This window comes from Epinephelus fuscoguttatus, linkage group LG12 (genome assembly GCF_011397635.1).
Source record: "Epinephelus fuscoguttatus linkage group LG12, E.fuscoguttatus.final_Chr_v1".
Classification (NCBI taxonomy): Eukaryota; Metazoa; Chordata; class Actinopteri; order Perciformes; family Serranidae; genus Epinephelus; species Epinephelus fuscoguttatus.
Window position 1 is genome coordinate 36,464,125 of NC_064763.1, and position 15,507 is coordinate 36,479,631.

The 15,507-nt window shown below is 39.6% G+C and overlaps 1 protein-coding gene across 1 annotated transcript in view; it reads right to left on the reverse strand.

The window, feature by feature from the left end:
* Positions 1-15,507, reverse strand: part of fstl4 (follistatin-like 4) — a 305,040-nt gene that overhangs the window by 81,128 nt on the left and 208,405 nt on the right. The gene's annotated exons all lie outside the window — the stretch shown is intronic.

Consider the following 15,507-nt stretch of genomic DNA (forward strand, 5'->3'; position numbering starts at 1 on the left):
TTTTTAAAATGTTGCAGAATGGGGCAATGCAAGTAGTTGGCTGTTTCAACTTGTCTCTTCGTGAATCTTTGGTCTGAACTGGGCATAAAACCCAGAAATGAGTTAGCATGTTAGCACACCTGCTCCCTTGTCTTGTAGTCAACAGATTTTTGATGGGTTTTTGTTAAGATGCCTGAGAAAAGATCTGTGGTTAACACAAGCTTGAAAGACTTACCATTTGCTCTACGAAACACCATACATCAGTAAGTACCCCACTCATAAATTTGAGACAGCCTTGATGAGGTGGTGACGTGTAAGTCATGTGACCACGGTGTAGTTTGTTTACAGCCTCATGTTAGCTTTTTACCCCTGGCAATTGTACTTATGCTTAAAAAAAAATCATGAAATTGGTGTTGAATTGTGGAGATTATCTTGCTGAACAAAACATGTAAATGTCTTAGAAACTTTTATTTGCCACAGAGCTTATGGAAAAATCCCCTTGGCTTTTTGTCAAGAGAACCAGGGTAATGTCAACATCCGTGCTGGCCTTCAAATAAACATCATCCCTGCAGCACTCCACTGTGGTTTGAGATACTGTCCCCTCACAGGTTTGGCTGAGTTGAACAGGAGCTGTTTGTCTGGCCAAAAGTGTAGCAGGGTAATACTTTAAATCTCTGCCTGCAAAAATAAATCATTTCTTTTAGTCAAGAACACAAGCCAACATCAGTATTTGTTGACATTCTGGGCTCTGGAGTGTTCACTCCTTTAGTTTTTTAAAACATATATACAAATATTATATCTTCTACTATATCTTATTGGTATAAGGAGGATAATCTTAATGTCACACAGCCAGCAGTTGTTCAAGCTCACAAAACCCATCACAAAATGATCCAAATGCAAACCACAGTTTGGGCCAATGCTCATCCTTTATGCCTGACTCGCAATGGTCAATCTTTTTATATGAACACTATAACATTGTTGGATTACTATGATAATTACTCTCATATTTATTGTAAATGCAGAAAGTATTCTGATGCTCCTGTAGCCGAGCAAAAAGTAGGAGTGAGGATGTTTCACTTCAGCACTAAAGCCTATTACATTCTGTCTCTCACTGACAGTAAACGCTGGTTTTATTAAATGTTCATGATGATTTTTCCAACTGGTTTATTCACCTAGCCTTAACCTCTCTGTATTTCTCAGAACTAATAAAAAAGTTTTCAGTGAATGTTAAAAAAACAAGGAACAAAACAAACACTTTTGGAAAATTAGTTACTGTCTTGAAAGAGTTAAATGGGAAGACTGATATTGCTGTGCGCTACCACTAAGCACAAAGACAGAGCCAGAGAGGAATAGATCAATTAGGAGTTACTGCCGGTTGCCTGGCAACCTCAAGGTGATGATAAGAGCCGAGACAGGAGGTAACTATAAAGTCACCAACTGTTTTGTTTACTATTTTTGTTTGTGGACAAATTAAACAAACAAGATACAAAATATTCATTAATAAGCTTTAGAGGTGATAAGCACATTTTATTAACTTCAGAATGAGGCAGGCTTGCTGCTTCGTCTTTATGCTAAGCTAAGCTAATCGCCGCATGCCTCCATTCCTGCTGCGCCAACGTGAGAGTAGAATTGATCTTCTCCTCTATCTCATGAAAAGCAAGCAAATAAGCCTGTTTCCCATAGGGACAAGGGTCAAATATATTTTCTAAGTTAACAGGACTCCAATAATGACTGCGACAAAGTCAGCCTCTCCACGTACTTTTTGTTTTTCTGTCACACTGTTTCACACCCAGTATATAAGCCTAGTCTGGCAGATGTTTATAAAGCATGGATGTCTCAGCTGGGGGTTTCACTGAAGAGTGCTTCATAGCGTCTCTGATGCCGTGCACATTAAGTGTATTTGTAATATCATAAAATAAATTGACGGCCCACTGACTCCAGGTATCCTTTGAGGAGCACTCATGTTTTTTTTTTTCATTTAGATGCAGACAGAAAAGCTTTTCTTAGTGTATCAAGGGCCTCCACAGACACGTCCGAATCTCCTCTTATGTTTTTGTTTTTGCTTTCCCTATGCTCTCCTCTCCTTATGTTTCACCCTTGTAGGCACTAAAGCTTTCCACTTCACTGCCATGTTTACACTCTGGGATAATAAAGTCTATATAATCTATATCTCACACCACACAAATCACATCATTAATTGTTGTGCACAGAGTTCATATGGCTTACTTTACCACTACCTCTTCTTTACAAGCATGATTCTGTACCTCCTCTCCTCTCCTCTCCTCTCCTCTCCTCTCCTCTAGGGAATGACCAGCTAAGTGTTGTATTAAATAAATGATTTGGACATTAAACAGACAGCCACAGTTACCATGACGACTCACTGGGCATCTGTCACTACGTATTGTATCCAGAACAGACTGCTGGACGACCACTGCCTGTAAGGTGTTAAATGAGTATGTGTGTGTATGACTGGATGTGAAATGCATATGCAGAGCTCTAAATACTTTTTTGTGCATCTGCTGCAATATTTTTTATGACAATTCAATACGAGGAAACCATCAGTTTCCCTTTAACTTTCTCAAAAACTGCATAGTTGAATAACTTCAAATTTTACATGGTCATAGTCAGGATCATCCCGAAAAGGATTACAGTGAAAATTTCATCAAAGCTTCGATGGAAAAATTTTCTTCATTTAATTTATGAGAGTTTAAAGATCAGAACATTTCAGTGTGTTAAAATATCACTTTGATGTGCAGTGAAATACTTAAAATTTTATATGTTCACAGCAGCATTTTGAGCAAAAAATCCATTGCGCATCTCAGCAAACATATTATGGAAATGTTTTTGATCATAGTAGGAGTTTTTGCTGACCTCACATGTTCAATAAGACTTATTAATATATGTTGTGTTACAAATTATTACCATAATGTGAGCCTTTTCTTGTCTTTATGGCTGCTCCAAGAATCTGTATCATAGCATGAATAGACGCACATCGAAATCCAAGCGGCTGGCTTGACTGTGTTCTAAATGTCCTCTTTTTACACCCCAACCGTATAAATTTGTTTTTCTTTGCATGAGAAAATGAACATGTTGTGTGAGTGTGTGAAAAGTGTTAATTGCATGAGTGTCACGATCAGTGCGTGAGAGTTGGCAGCCCTGCCCAACATATTTCCAGTACCAAGTTATATGCAATAGTGCTTGTCGAGGTGAAGATTGCGTGCACAGCCCAAATTTTACTGATGTGACCGTGCTTATGCATGTGGTATTTTGAGCTCTGATTATGCATGTGCACATAAGTAGATACACGAGAGCCTGTATGTGTGAGGTAATTATGCAGAACTGGAAAAATATATTTAACAGCAGGTGGCTAAAAATAAATAATGAAAGCTGAGAGATGAGTGTGTGACAGTTATTATACATTTGTCCAATTATAAGTCATAATCTATTAGATAGTCGTATGAAATGAATGTAAATGTTGCCAATTCTGTTGCTACCTTCTATTGTTACTTTTGATCAATTCAAACTACACATAGTCAATGGAAACTGTTTTATTTGCTGCCATCAACAGAAAAGCAAAGTGTTTGTAGCACTTTGGACGCTACAAACACTTAACAAGTTGGATTAACAAGATCTAAATGGTTTGTTTGAGCTGCAATAAGGCTGAACACACAATGAAAGCTACATAATTATGAGGGTTTCACTGTGCCTCATTGAAAATCCCTTTACTTTAGCTTCCTTGAAAATGACAGATATCATATGGTTATTTCAATGAGGCCCATCTGAGTCAACTGACCAAACGCTGCCTCTTTCTTTCTAACTGATATGCCACTGGTTTAGAGTTTGCTTCCTGTGCCATCTAAATATTACATTTTCAAAGGAAACAGAGGTAGAAATGTAAGGTGTTGTTAACATGATGTTTCATTACAACTGTGATAAACATAGAAATATATTTACAACAATCTTATTCCAGCAGCAAACCAACCGTAGATCACTTGAAACATGGATCAGCAATACACTCTATTGGAGCCCCTACCTCAGTGCAGCATGGAGAGGTGCAACCAAAGCCTCAGCAGTCCCTTACCTGTTACTGCAGCTACCTGACACTGGGTAATTACCCAGGAACAGAGATGACACTTGGAAGGTGCCAGAAAGTCCCATATACACACACCAGCAATTAGCTGTAAAGGTCCATTGAGCGGTAATGAGGCATTGGATACTAGCTGAGGGAGGGTGGGCAGGGGGGGAGGAAAGGAAAGGAAAGGAACAGTAAAAAGAGATAAGTGCAGAAGACAAGTGTTGAAAGCAGTACAGAGGAAAACGGGAAAAAGGATAAATGGAGAAAAGACGAGGATATCGTAGAGATAACATGGACAGGAAACAATAGAAAGCAGGGGGGAGGGGACGGTGGAGGGAATGTTATTGTGTGGGTGCAGAGGGAACCTCCAAGACCTCCAGTTCAAAGTCACTTTGTTGTTAAGAGCTTAGCTGGAGGTCTCTCACCCACTTGGCTGTCAGTGAACGACAGGCTCCCCTTGTAAAAGTGATATCTGATCTCAGCAAGATCATTTGTGCAGATTAAGGGCAAACTTGAGAAACATGACAGATCAAACCTTGACGGGAGCTGCCAGGCAGCGACACAAAGATATTATCTCGCTGCAGAGGCATCAGGGCTCTCTTAGAGCTTCATTGGAAACATACAAGGTGGAAAAGAGAGAGCCAAGAGGGAAAAAAATATTATATCATGTTGCACCAGCTGAGTTTCTGCATTGTACGAAACCTGCACTGCACTTTTCGTGTGGAATGGTGCTGAAACGAAACCCTGTCTCCCACAAATGATGTATGAAAACATCCACAGTGACTTGAGGCACAAGACACAAATGTTTACTTTGATAGCATAACAGAAACGGAAAGTGTATACCTAAAGCCTATACCTAACTATACGAGGGATTCAGGATGTTAACCTCGATATTATCTGCCCACCTCCATGAAACCTCTACATAGTGCTCAAACACTGCACTGCCTGTGACCACAATTAAGGCAGTAATTATGTTTCACAATGTTATTGGTAAAACAAATTATTGCAACATAATTTCTAGGAGACAGGGTTGGAAGTGATTAGTTGATTCATTGATTTAAGGATACAAGACTACTCAAAAATGCAAAACTAAATTAAAAATGTTCCCTTTGCTGGCATCTCTGCACCCTACTGATTACTGGGATGCTCTTGCTATATGTCAGTCTATTTTTGCATGCATATTATATATGTACATGGATATAAATGGATGCTTTTAGGTAGATGTCTCTGACTGTGTGTAGTGTTCAGGGACATCAGGTACATCTATGTATGTTCCACATTCATGTGTAATACACACACACAGCAGACAGATTTCCCCCTTGGGGTTAATACTATGGCAAAATTATCTATTACTGTCAACTGATCTTTTAATACCATACCATGTGTGAATAAAATAATTTGCTCATTATGCGGTTGCCATTCCATGAAAGCAAAGATTTGCTTCTCTGTTTTTTATCAGTGTAAGCTCACATCTCTATCTTATCTTATTATTTCTTTCAGCAATTTAAAGGTCACACAGTCACTCTGCTACCTGTTCATAGGCACATGGCATTGTTTGACATTACATTGAATACAAAATTTATTCACAAATAGTTATTTAAATAGAAAAAAATAACCCTAGTCTTGGATAAATTAAATGGCCTTGCTTCATTTTAAATATATTTGTGTAGACTATATCACTTAGTACTTCTTTGTGTGTTACAACAAAACATGTTCTTTTACAAGTAAAATCTTAAGTCCTTACATTATTTTCAGGTAATTATTTACATGAGATAAATTCAGATATAGCCCTTATGTGGTTTTATGGGCACACATTTTACATGGGGTTTGTTTAAGAGCAATTTAGAGCACACACACACACACACACACACACACACACACACACACACCCCTACATCGCCAACAGTGGACTCTGACTATGACCAACCAAGCGGGGACATCTGCTTCTGGTCATTTTGAAAAAACAAAACAAAATTAGAACAGAAAATTTACTTTTAAAGTCTTTTGAAAATAGTTTTAAAAGAAACTGCAGAGAGGGAACTTGCATCCTGTAGCGAAGTCTATCTGTCAAAGAGGGGGCCCTCATACACTGCAGTAGAACTGTCTTTCCTCATCACTTCACCTCATGAGTGTTTCTCTACCACAAGGATTTTCTTCGTTTCTTTATAAAAAATGGATAATTTAATTTTAGTTTTATCAATATTTAAACATTTCTCTGTGCTAAAAACATTGAGAAGATAATCATTGCCATTTTAATTGAAGATAAATTATGTTTTTGTTGCAAATCATTAGTAACTTGGCTGCATGCGCTGGTATCAAGGACCGCAGCATTAGTTACAAAATGTACTTTATCTGGGCTCACATTAAATAAAATACATTCTTAAAGTTACATTTGAAATATTGATTACGCCAGTGCACTCCTGTTATTTTTTTTTAAATTCATATTCTCCTGTGTTACTCTTAAGGCCCATTTATGCTCAACGTTATGGAAACGCACTGCACGCTCTGCACGTTTCCATAAAGCTTACGGATACGGGCCAAACAGAGCAGCACCACCAGGAACTGTGGGGGCAGTGTTGCTGTCACTACCCGATACGTAGCTCTAGTGAGACACGAAGAAGAAATAACAATGGTGGAACTTTTTCGCCTGAAACGCTGAAAATAAAATAAAAGAGGGAGACAGGTTTTTCCTATTTCATCTTTTGTTGTTATATTTCTCCCTCTCCCCTCTCTGGGAGCGTCCGAGCTCCCGCCGGCCGCTCCCGTCTCAAACACAGAGGCCTCCCTCCTCGCAGCCCCCCCTCCTAGCCCCGCACATACTCCCGAGGCTCGGGTCTCCCTCCCCGCAGAGTCGCCTGCCCTCCCAGCTCCGCTCGGCTCCCAGGGCCGACCCTTGCGCCCTCCCACTGAGGTCCCTCTGTTTTTGTCTTTTATGCAAGAGGTACATTATCAGTATCTCCTTCACAGTCGCCATGTTTGTTTTTGAGTTTGTTGTCATAAACTTTTGACTCTGGGCTGCCCCCTGGTGGATATATTGGTTAACATCCATGCAAGCGTAAAGGACGCATGGAAGTATGTGGGCAGTGACGGTAACATCATTTGAAACAGATGTATACATTGTCGTACGTAAAGTAAGCATAGATGGGCCTTTAGTCTAATAGTCATTTTTGTGCCCTGTGTTGAATGAGTAAATATGCATTTTAAAGACGGCCCCCTTAATCCTGTGGATTGCATCTTATTTTGGATTTGTTCTTAATAGCTTAATTGGAGTCAGAAGAAAAAAAATATTTCCCAATCTTAGGCAGGTTTTTAACCATGCGTTGACAACACTTTGTTTTGTCTGTTCAGGCATCTACAGGGCATTCATTTTAAACTCATTCATGAATATAGTGAGGTCAGATAAAATATACTGATTTTTTTAAGAACAGAAAACACACATGATTGACACATTTAGGTATATAAATATGCAGTACAAACAAATGGACAACATCATGCTTGGACATAAGGTCTTCAACACACACATACACACCTGTATCCCTCTCTTCAACCAATGAACCTCTTGACCTTTATCTGACACTGGCTGCTCTTTGTCTCTCACCAGTAGACCAATTATAACCATCTCATTTTGTTTCCTCTTGTTCCACCCTCTCTCTCATTTCTCCTGCTGGCCGTTCCCCACCAGAGGCGCCTTCTTCACCTACTGGCTTTTATCTCCTCTTCCTCTATCTCATTCCCTCTCCTCTTCAAACCTCATACTATTCTCCTCTTTGCTCACCATTTCTGCTACTTCACTCTCTTGATTAATCAGTCAGACCTGCTGAGTGGCCCTGCCAGTGCAGCCCTACATCTCCAAATAATTCCAGTATTAATAAGAGTCAAGAAAAACAAATACTGTCACGATGGATGAAGGATGTTGAGTAAAAAAACTGAAGAAAACAGGCTTAGAGGGGAAGAACTGCATGTGGGTGAAATATGGAGGAGCAATGGGAACAAGAAAGAAACTAACCTGGTCCTAATTAGATGCTCACCAGCTGTGTGTTGTTGCAGTTAAATTAAAAGCAGGACCACTGGCTCATTGCGCGGCACCTTAACAACTAATGGTTCTGTTAACATACACTAACAAGGTCTACAATTGTATAGTTACGTGCTCAAGTAAATCTCTATTAATCCAGTAAACAAAGGTAGACTTTATAAATCAATCTGATGGGGAAATTATCAACCTTGAAATAAAGTGTGAAGCTATCAAAATACTTAAAGAGGCAGTTTAAATTGTAGAGAAAATAAATGTTGGATCACTGCTCCAAGATTGATAACTTTCAGGAGGAATATTTAGTCTTAGACGGATCTATCAAAATAAATAAATAAAACCTTGCCAACGTAAGGACATGATGAGGGCAAGCAAAGATGGAACTAAAAGATTAAGTCATGAAAACTTTTCCTTCTGCTTTACTTCTCATCTCTGCCTTTGAAACACCCTGCCATGTTCCTGCCGTCTTTTTGCTGCTGCCCTGCTGCTTTCTTTTCACATGTCCTCTTTCTTCTGTTGTTTTACTCCTTTACTCCTCTGTTGCTCTCCCAATTTGCTGGCTTGATGACCCAGAGTCAATCATGAAGATTTAGTGAAATAAACAAGCCAGTGTGCTGACATTGGAGCACGGCTCTTGGGCATTAGTTTGAATTCATGACCATCATTGTTTATTTTTGTTCTGCTGCTTTCATGCTGGTCTCTGCAGGATCTGGAGGGTCTCCAACAGTCCCAAAGTTTCTGCATTCTGAAGTTTTAGACCATAGTAACAAGCTAACACCAGGTCTACTAACGCTAAAGTGCTGTGAAGTTTCAGCGTCCATGTTAAGCGATTGGGCTTTTCGCGTTGGACGTGGCACAGCATTGAGCACTCGTGTCAGCTTGCAATCTCCAGCAATATTTTCTGTGTCTGTCTACTTTCTCCACAAGCCACTAGTGATTCTGACAAGAAAACACACTGAAAATATATTATAAATGGTATAAAGTGCATACTAAATATGATACAAAGAATCTGACCATGATAAATGATTAAATATGCATCTCGTGCTTCCACATATTTGTCAGTCGTGTGTACACAGAGAGAAAGAGACCAGCAGGGCCAGTCCCTCACACACAGGCACACAGACACATGCAGATGCAGAGCTCTGCATGTGATTTAAACAGAGCAGTAAACAGAATGGCTTGCTACCGGCGCAGAGAAATGTGCTTCAGGTGTAAACGGCCAGGCAACTGCAGACAGACAGCTGCGTGCAACCAATGTAAACCTGGTGTAAGGACTCTAGTTTCATGGCTGTAAACTGAAGATAGATACATGTAAGCCCCATTCAAGTGTTTTTTTTAATGCCAGTACTGGTTTCCGATTGCCTGTTAGGCAAATCGACAGATACATGGCAGATAATGATAGTTTTTTCCTTGTTTTGTTATAGCAGCTCATTTAGAAGTATTATAGGTCAGTCTGACTGCTTTGTAGCATATTGGAATCTAGTTGGCAGTGTAACCAAGGCTATAAATGCTGAGCTAATGAACAGTACATATAAAGACACAAAAAGTCTATCTTGTTGGTTTCTTATTGTGTCAACATGTTCTACTTAATCTGTTCCATCAACAAAGCAGTACGAAGAACTCCCAAGGAGTTGGAGGCTGGAGGACACAACTGGCAACAGTAATGGAAGTTCAGTTGTAGTGAGGTTTACGCAGTGCTTGGAAACATCACTGATTTGCTGGTCGCTGATGTGTGATAACTTTACATCAGAGCAAACTCTTCAAATACGTAAAACCCAAAGTTCAATAAGAGTTTCTTCTGGTTTGTAATTTCATTAGTCTTGAAATCATTTCATTCCAACAGCTGAATGTTGTATAAAGATATGAACATATCATTGCAATACAATACCAAAGACAGACGATAAGTAATACTGAATGATCACCAAGTGGTAACCTCCAAAGCTGAATAATGAAGCCAATGCAGAAGAGCCAAAAAACTGCAGTTCATGAAATGGCCACTTGAGGCTGGCTCCAAAACAGAGTAAATCCCTGTAGACCCCCGTGTTAAATGCCCAGTTTTACATCAGAAATAAACATGTTTACAGCCTGGTACAAAAAATGGTTTAGATCTCTATAGCTGTGATATCTCCAGGGGTGAATTTTTAAATGACACAGGAGAGCATTTTATTAAAGCATAAAGATACACAAGGTGTCACTAAAGTGTATTGGGTCACATCCACCCCTCGCTCCTCCACAGCTCCACCCTCTCATCCAAATATGGTCACTTTTGTCTCCCCCCCAAAAAAAGATGGCAGTGGCTGAAATGCTGAACTCAAGGCCTCAAAACAGCAGTCTATGATTATCACCCTACTGTATGTTCAGCGCCTTCCCTTTTCTAACTCTTTGCTGCTTTTCATATCTTACTTGCACCCTCCACCTTGCAGCCGTAAGGACACAAGTTCAACTAAAAGTTTATTTAGTGAGCGCATGCGCTGAAAGTGAAAGTCAATATCATGAGGTCTGGCACAGATATCTCCAGCTGCACATTTACAAAAGGTTACTCACCATACATAATACAAACGCAGCCCATGTATCACCGCAGGGCACTGTTATACACTACACATGTATCCACAAAGGAGCTCTGACCTTGTGTGACCGTATATATTATGTCTGCAGGCTTCAGATATCTCTCAATAAGCCTGCTCACCTATCAGCTCCAGTGCTAATGCACTGTTGTCTGTTACCGAATGGTTAATGTGGATCATCGCGGCTCTGGCATCAGTGCCAACGTCTGCAAGGCAAATTCTTGCACATTTATTATTGCATAATTATAGTGGTTCTAATTTGGACACAAAGGGCACATGTATGAGCCATCCTCTCCTACACAATGTTCATACTGTAATAAATGTTTGGAGACCACATAACCTCAGAAAACTGCAAGGCTGATTTAAAGCCATTACACTGTTATCTCTGTCCTGCAATATGCGCTATGGCCAAAAAAAGGCTGATTACTCACGCCTGCTGTAGAATGGAACAAGAGGTCATTCTCTGTGTGTGTTTTTTAATCACTGTCAGCTGAATATCATTGGGTTGTGGACTGTCTGTGGGACATAAGCCATCTAAAGAAGTCACATTAGGTTCTGCTTAAGTATAGCCTTTTTTTTTTGTCTTTCCCAGGGACGCACAAATATCATAATCAAGGACGCTGATAACTGATATTTAGAACCTAAATACATTTGCAGTGAGAATTAAAATCCTAGTGTCAAAATTAAGTAAGTCCAACACAAAACTTTGTTTAAATGCCTTTTAGCATGTGTTTAATTAAATGTTGCAACATTATCTTTAAAACATTTATCATCTTAAAATAACTGAGTTTTAATTGAGGAGATAAAAAGATAGAAACAAAGAGAGAGAGCCTTTGATGAGATGCAAGGGTTTTTTTTTTAAATCACAAAGCCCAGTGTTACTGTCTAATTCTCTGGTTTATCAGTGAAGTGAACTGCAGATTGGCTTCTCTATCAACAGCCTCATACACACAGTCCAGCATGGGTTAAATGCACTTCGACAGGTCCATGTTATAAATGACAGGTGTATGACATGTTGTTATCGTCACTGTGTCCATTTTTAAAAACTACGATAATCTGGTCACGTCTCTCGCCTGTGTCCAGGAACAGTCTCACTACCACTTCTTCTACTCGCAGTTCTCGATTAATTTTGAATTTTAAGATTAGATTAGATGCAAATATGTGTGGCAGTGGTTCACTCTGTATTGTTTTTAAACCCCTACCTGCTAGATCCTTTTGTGTTACAATCTATTTCAGCCATTTGACTCTTCCACATCAACACAAAATATCATACAAATATATATGTATGTATATATATATATATATATATATATATATCATGACATACATATCACGAATGTAAACACAAAGAACACAGAGTCATAACGGGTGCACTGTCAGCATTAACAGATTTCATAAAATTAGATTTAAAAGAATCATTAAATATTGCATTGCTTACATTATCACAATATACTGAATCCTAACTCCTTTATTGTGATAGGTATTTTGCCAATGCTCAGCTCTATTACAAATGGCACAATGTTACCAATGGAAACACTGGGTATTTCTGCAACTGCTGCTTAGAGGATTGAGATGTTTATTACAACTTCAGTAATATCTGCTGCCTTGCCTTTGACACACAGCCGTGCTCGCTCACCAGAGCAGATCCAGTCTGCAAATGTAAAAATATACAATATACAAGCAGGCCTATCATATTTGGAATCTAGGGCTGTAATCAACAAAAGAAAATCTCAGTCCACTGAAATTCTACCTTCTTTTCCACCAGTCGATTGGTCAATAGGGAAAAAAAAATTCTGCATGTTTTCTCTAGTTAACTGTTTCGGCCACAGTTCACTGAGCGCGCTCTACCTCGTAGTGTTTTGTGTCTACTAAAGTGTTTTTTTTCCCTGTCACAGAGCTTGACATCAACACTTGCCCAGAGCAAGTAAACTGTGGGCATTGCTTCAAGTAAGAAATAAATGCGATGTCCCATGTAATATTATCTGAAAATGAATACACACACACATACACACACACTGTATTACTGGAAATCGCTGGGAGTGTCCAGCTGAGCTGTGTGTGCAACTCTTTCCTACCACCAAGCATTGAACAGGACTAATAAGAAAAATCAGACATACTGGACACTATAGAAGATAACTCTAGGGCTGATGATGTCATAGGCCTATACAACATGAAGTTAATGTCTGTATGTTGATGTTGTATGCCTCTCAGAAGCTTCATAATTCAGCCTTGAACTGCAGCATCATTTTGGAGACTTTGTAAAGTAAGTCCATAATGACAAATCTGACAGTGAAATTGTTTATCCTTTTTTCTGATTAAAAATGTTGAACTTTGGTACAACACTGCACTCGTCACAGTCACTAGCTGTCCAATCACAGTGCAGAAGGGCAGGACAAATACCAAAATGACCACCCATCCCATCAGACATTTACAAGTGATGTACAACAACTGCTGTTTTCAGTGGGGAAAACACACCAGTGACCAATCTGACCAATGAGAATGTATTCGGACAAGAGCATATCAACCAACCAATCGACCAACAGACCAGAACATGACGGCTCTATTTAAATCAATAAATGTAAATTACAGTGTACTCCAAAGTAACCTGAAGACCCAATGTGATAGTGCTAATAACTCTTAAATGATGACAGTTTTGGATGAAGTCTGGGCAAAGTTATTCCCCAACAGTGAAGCTAGACGCTGCAGTCTAATTTTCTGTAGAAGGAAACTGTCACCTCAGCCATCCAAAAGGAAGACGAGTTTTTAAAGAACTCTTCTCTAAGGTATATATTAGACCTAAAGAGGAAATTGCTGAATTTTCTCCCATTATTTTGTGACTATAAACCTACACTTCATCACGCTGGTTATGTATAAACCAGATAATTTAGGAATTAAAGATCATTCCATGGTTAAACTGATTGGATTAGGAACACCAGCTAAATGTCTGAGACACAAATGTAAATGTGATTGCCGTCTCCCAGTAATTGCCAGTAATCTTTGAGACTACATCAGTAACATTCATTGTGAATCCATACTACTGGAGAAAGAAAAAGGTGTTTAAGTAGAATCTACTTAACAGCGGTACCAAAGAGGCAGTAGAGAAAAGCGGAAAAAAAGTATATCAAAACAACCTGCTGGGCTTGCAAAGGTAGAATAAAGGGGGGAGGGAATCAATAAGAATGCAATCATTTTAGGAGTACTCTCCAAGAATATTCCCCTCTATTCAATTTATGTTAAAAATAAAGAGAAAGATGGATTTGGGTGGCGACAGAACAGAGCTTTGTCGGGCCGTGTGCTTGTCGGGGCTTATACATTAAATACAGCAAAGACAACAAAGCGACCAAAACAATCCAATCAGCCTGTCTTAACAGCACAAGTTCAGAGACTGTAGGAGCAACAATGAGGCTGGAGTCGTGTTTTTGGGAGACAACCAGATGGTTTTGATTCTTAGATCAAAGCTGCAGCTTGCCAAGTACATTTTCAACCCCTGTGTTTTGGGTTATAGGGTCTCCGAAACAGGACTTAAGCTTGGATATCCAATGTGTTCCACCTGAAATCAGACAACTGGCTCAACGGTAGAATATCAAGCAGGGCAAAATACCTTCTCACATCATTAAGGCCTATTATTAGTATTTTATTTTCCAAGCTTATGACCATATTGTATATTTCCACCCTGCTAAACACACCTGTGATTCCTGGCAGCTCTGCTTTCCAGATCACACACTGGGGAAGAGCACTGACTGCATCCCAGGAAAACACACACACACACACACACACACACACACACACACACACACACACACACACACTTTCATGCAATCTTACACAATTCAACACCATCAACATTATCCAGAACACCAGATGCGCCACTCAAAAATAATCACTCCCACTTGGTGCTGCCTTTCTGCGGCCCAACAGTTAACCTTGAGCATCATCTGATCAATAGCTTGTTTTATTGGTCCCAACCCATTTCTTCAACTGCTTGTCAAACATAAAATGCACTGACAAACACAGCCTAGAACCCTACAGACAGGCCAGTAGGTAGACAAATACCATGCAGTGTCTGCTCACTGCCCATCTGGAAGTTGAGGGGAGTGTAACGGAATGATAGCAGGATGGTTCCCACTAAAACCAGTCATTAGGAGGCTAAATTAGTGGCGGGGCTTAATGGACCTGCACAAGCTGAAGGTAGGGCCTTAGAAATGGCCACCTGCCACAGCTTAGTGCTGGATTCATCAGCTTTATCAGATTTTATCACCGTTTTGGACGCAGATTCAAGTTTGCTTTACTGCAGTTTGATGTGAGGTGTGAAAGTGAAAAAGACCAGAAGAAAATTTAAAATTATGAGTTTGAGGACAGGAGTTGCAGCAGGTTGCCATGGCGTCAAACAGTTTTGATGCTGATGATACAGTAAAATTAGTGGAATTGTGATTATTGGTCTTAATACAGTGGAACCTGCCTGTGCTCTCAGCTGCAGCTCAGTGTAAACCCCACAGGTTATTATATCTGTTCCAGATGCTGTAATCATGGCTGGGTCTGGGCACACTGGCTACTGTGCAATTATCAATTTATCTGTGGATGAAACACTTTCATTGTTGGCTGCTGTGGAGAGGGTGACTGGATGGGGGTCACCAGGTTCTGAATAGCTGTGTGTTTTTTGTTGTTGAAAGCAAGAATGATATATGTAGTGCCTGTTTTGTCAACGAAAGCAAACTACTTAGCAGAGGATGAAGATAGGCAGATAAGGTTTAAGTATACACAATAGTGAAGAAATGTATTGTACATTGTGTTGCATTTAAAAGAAGGCAGAAATACCCTTTAAGTATGATAGGTAATTTTACAGGATACCTTGGTCCCAGGAA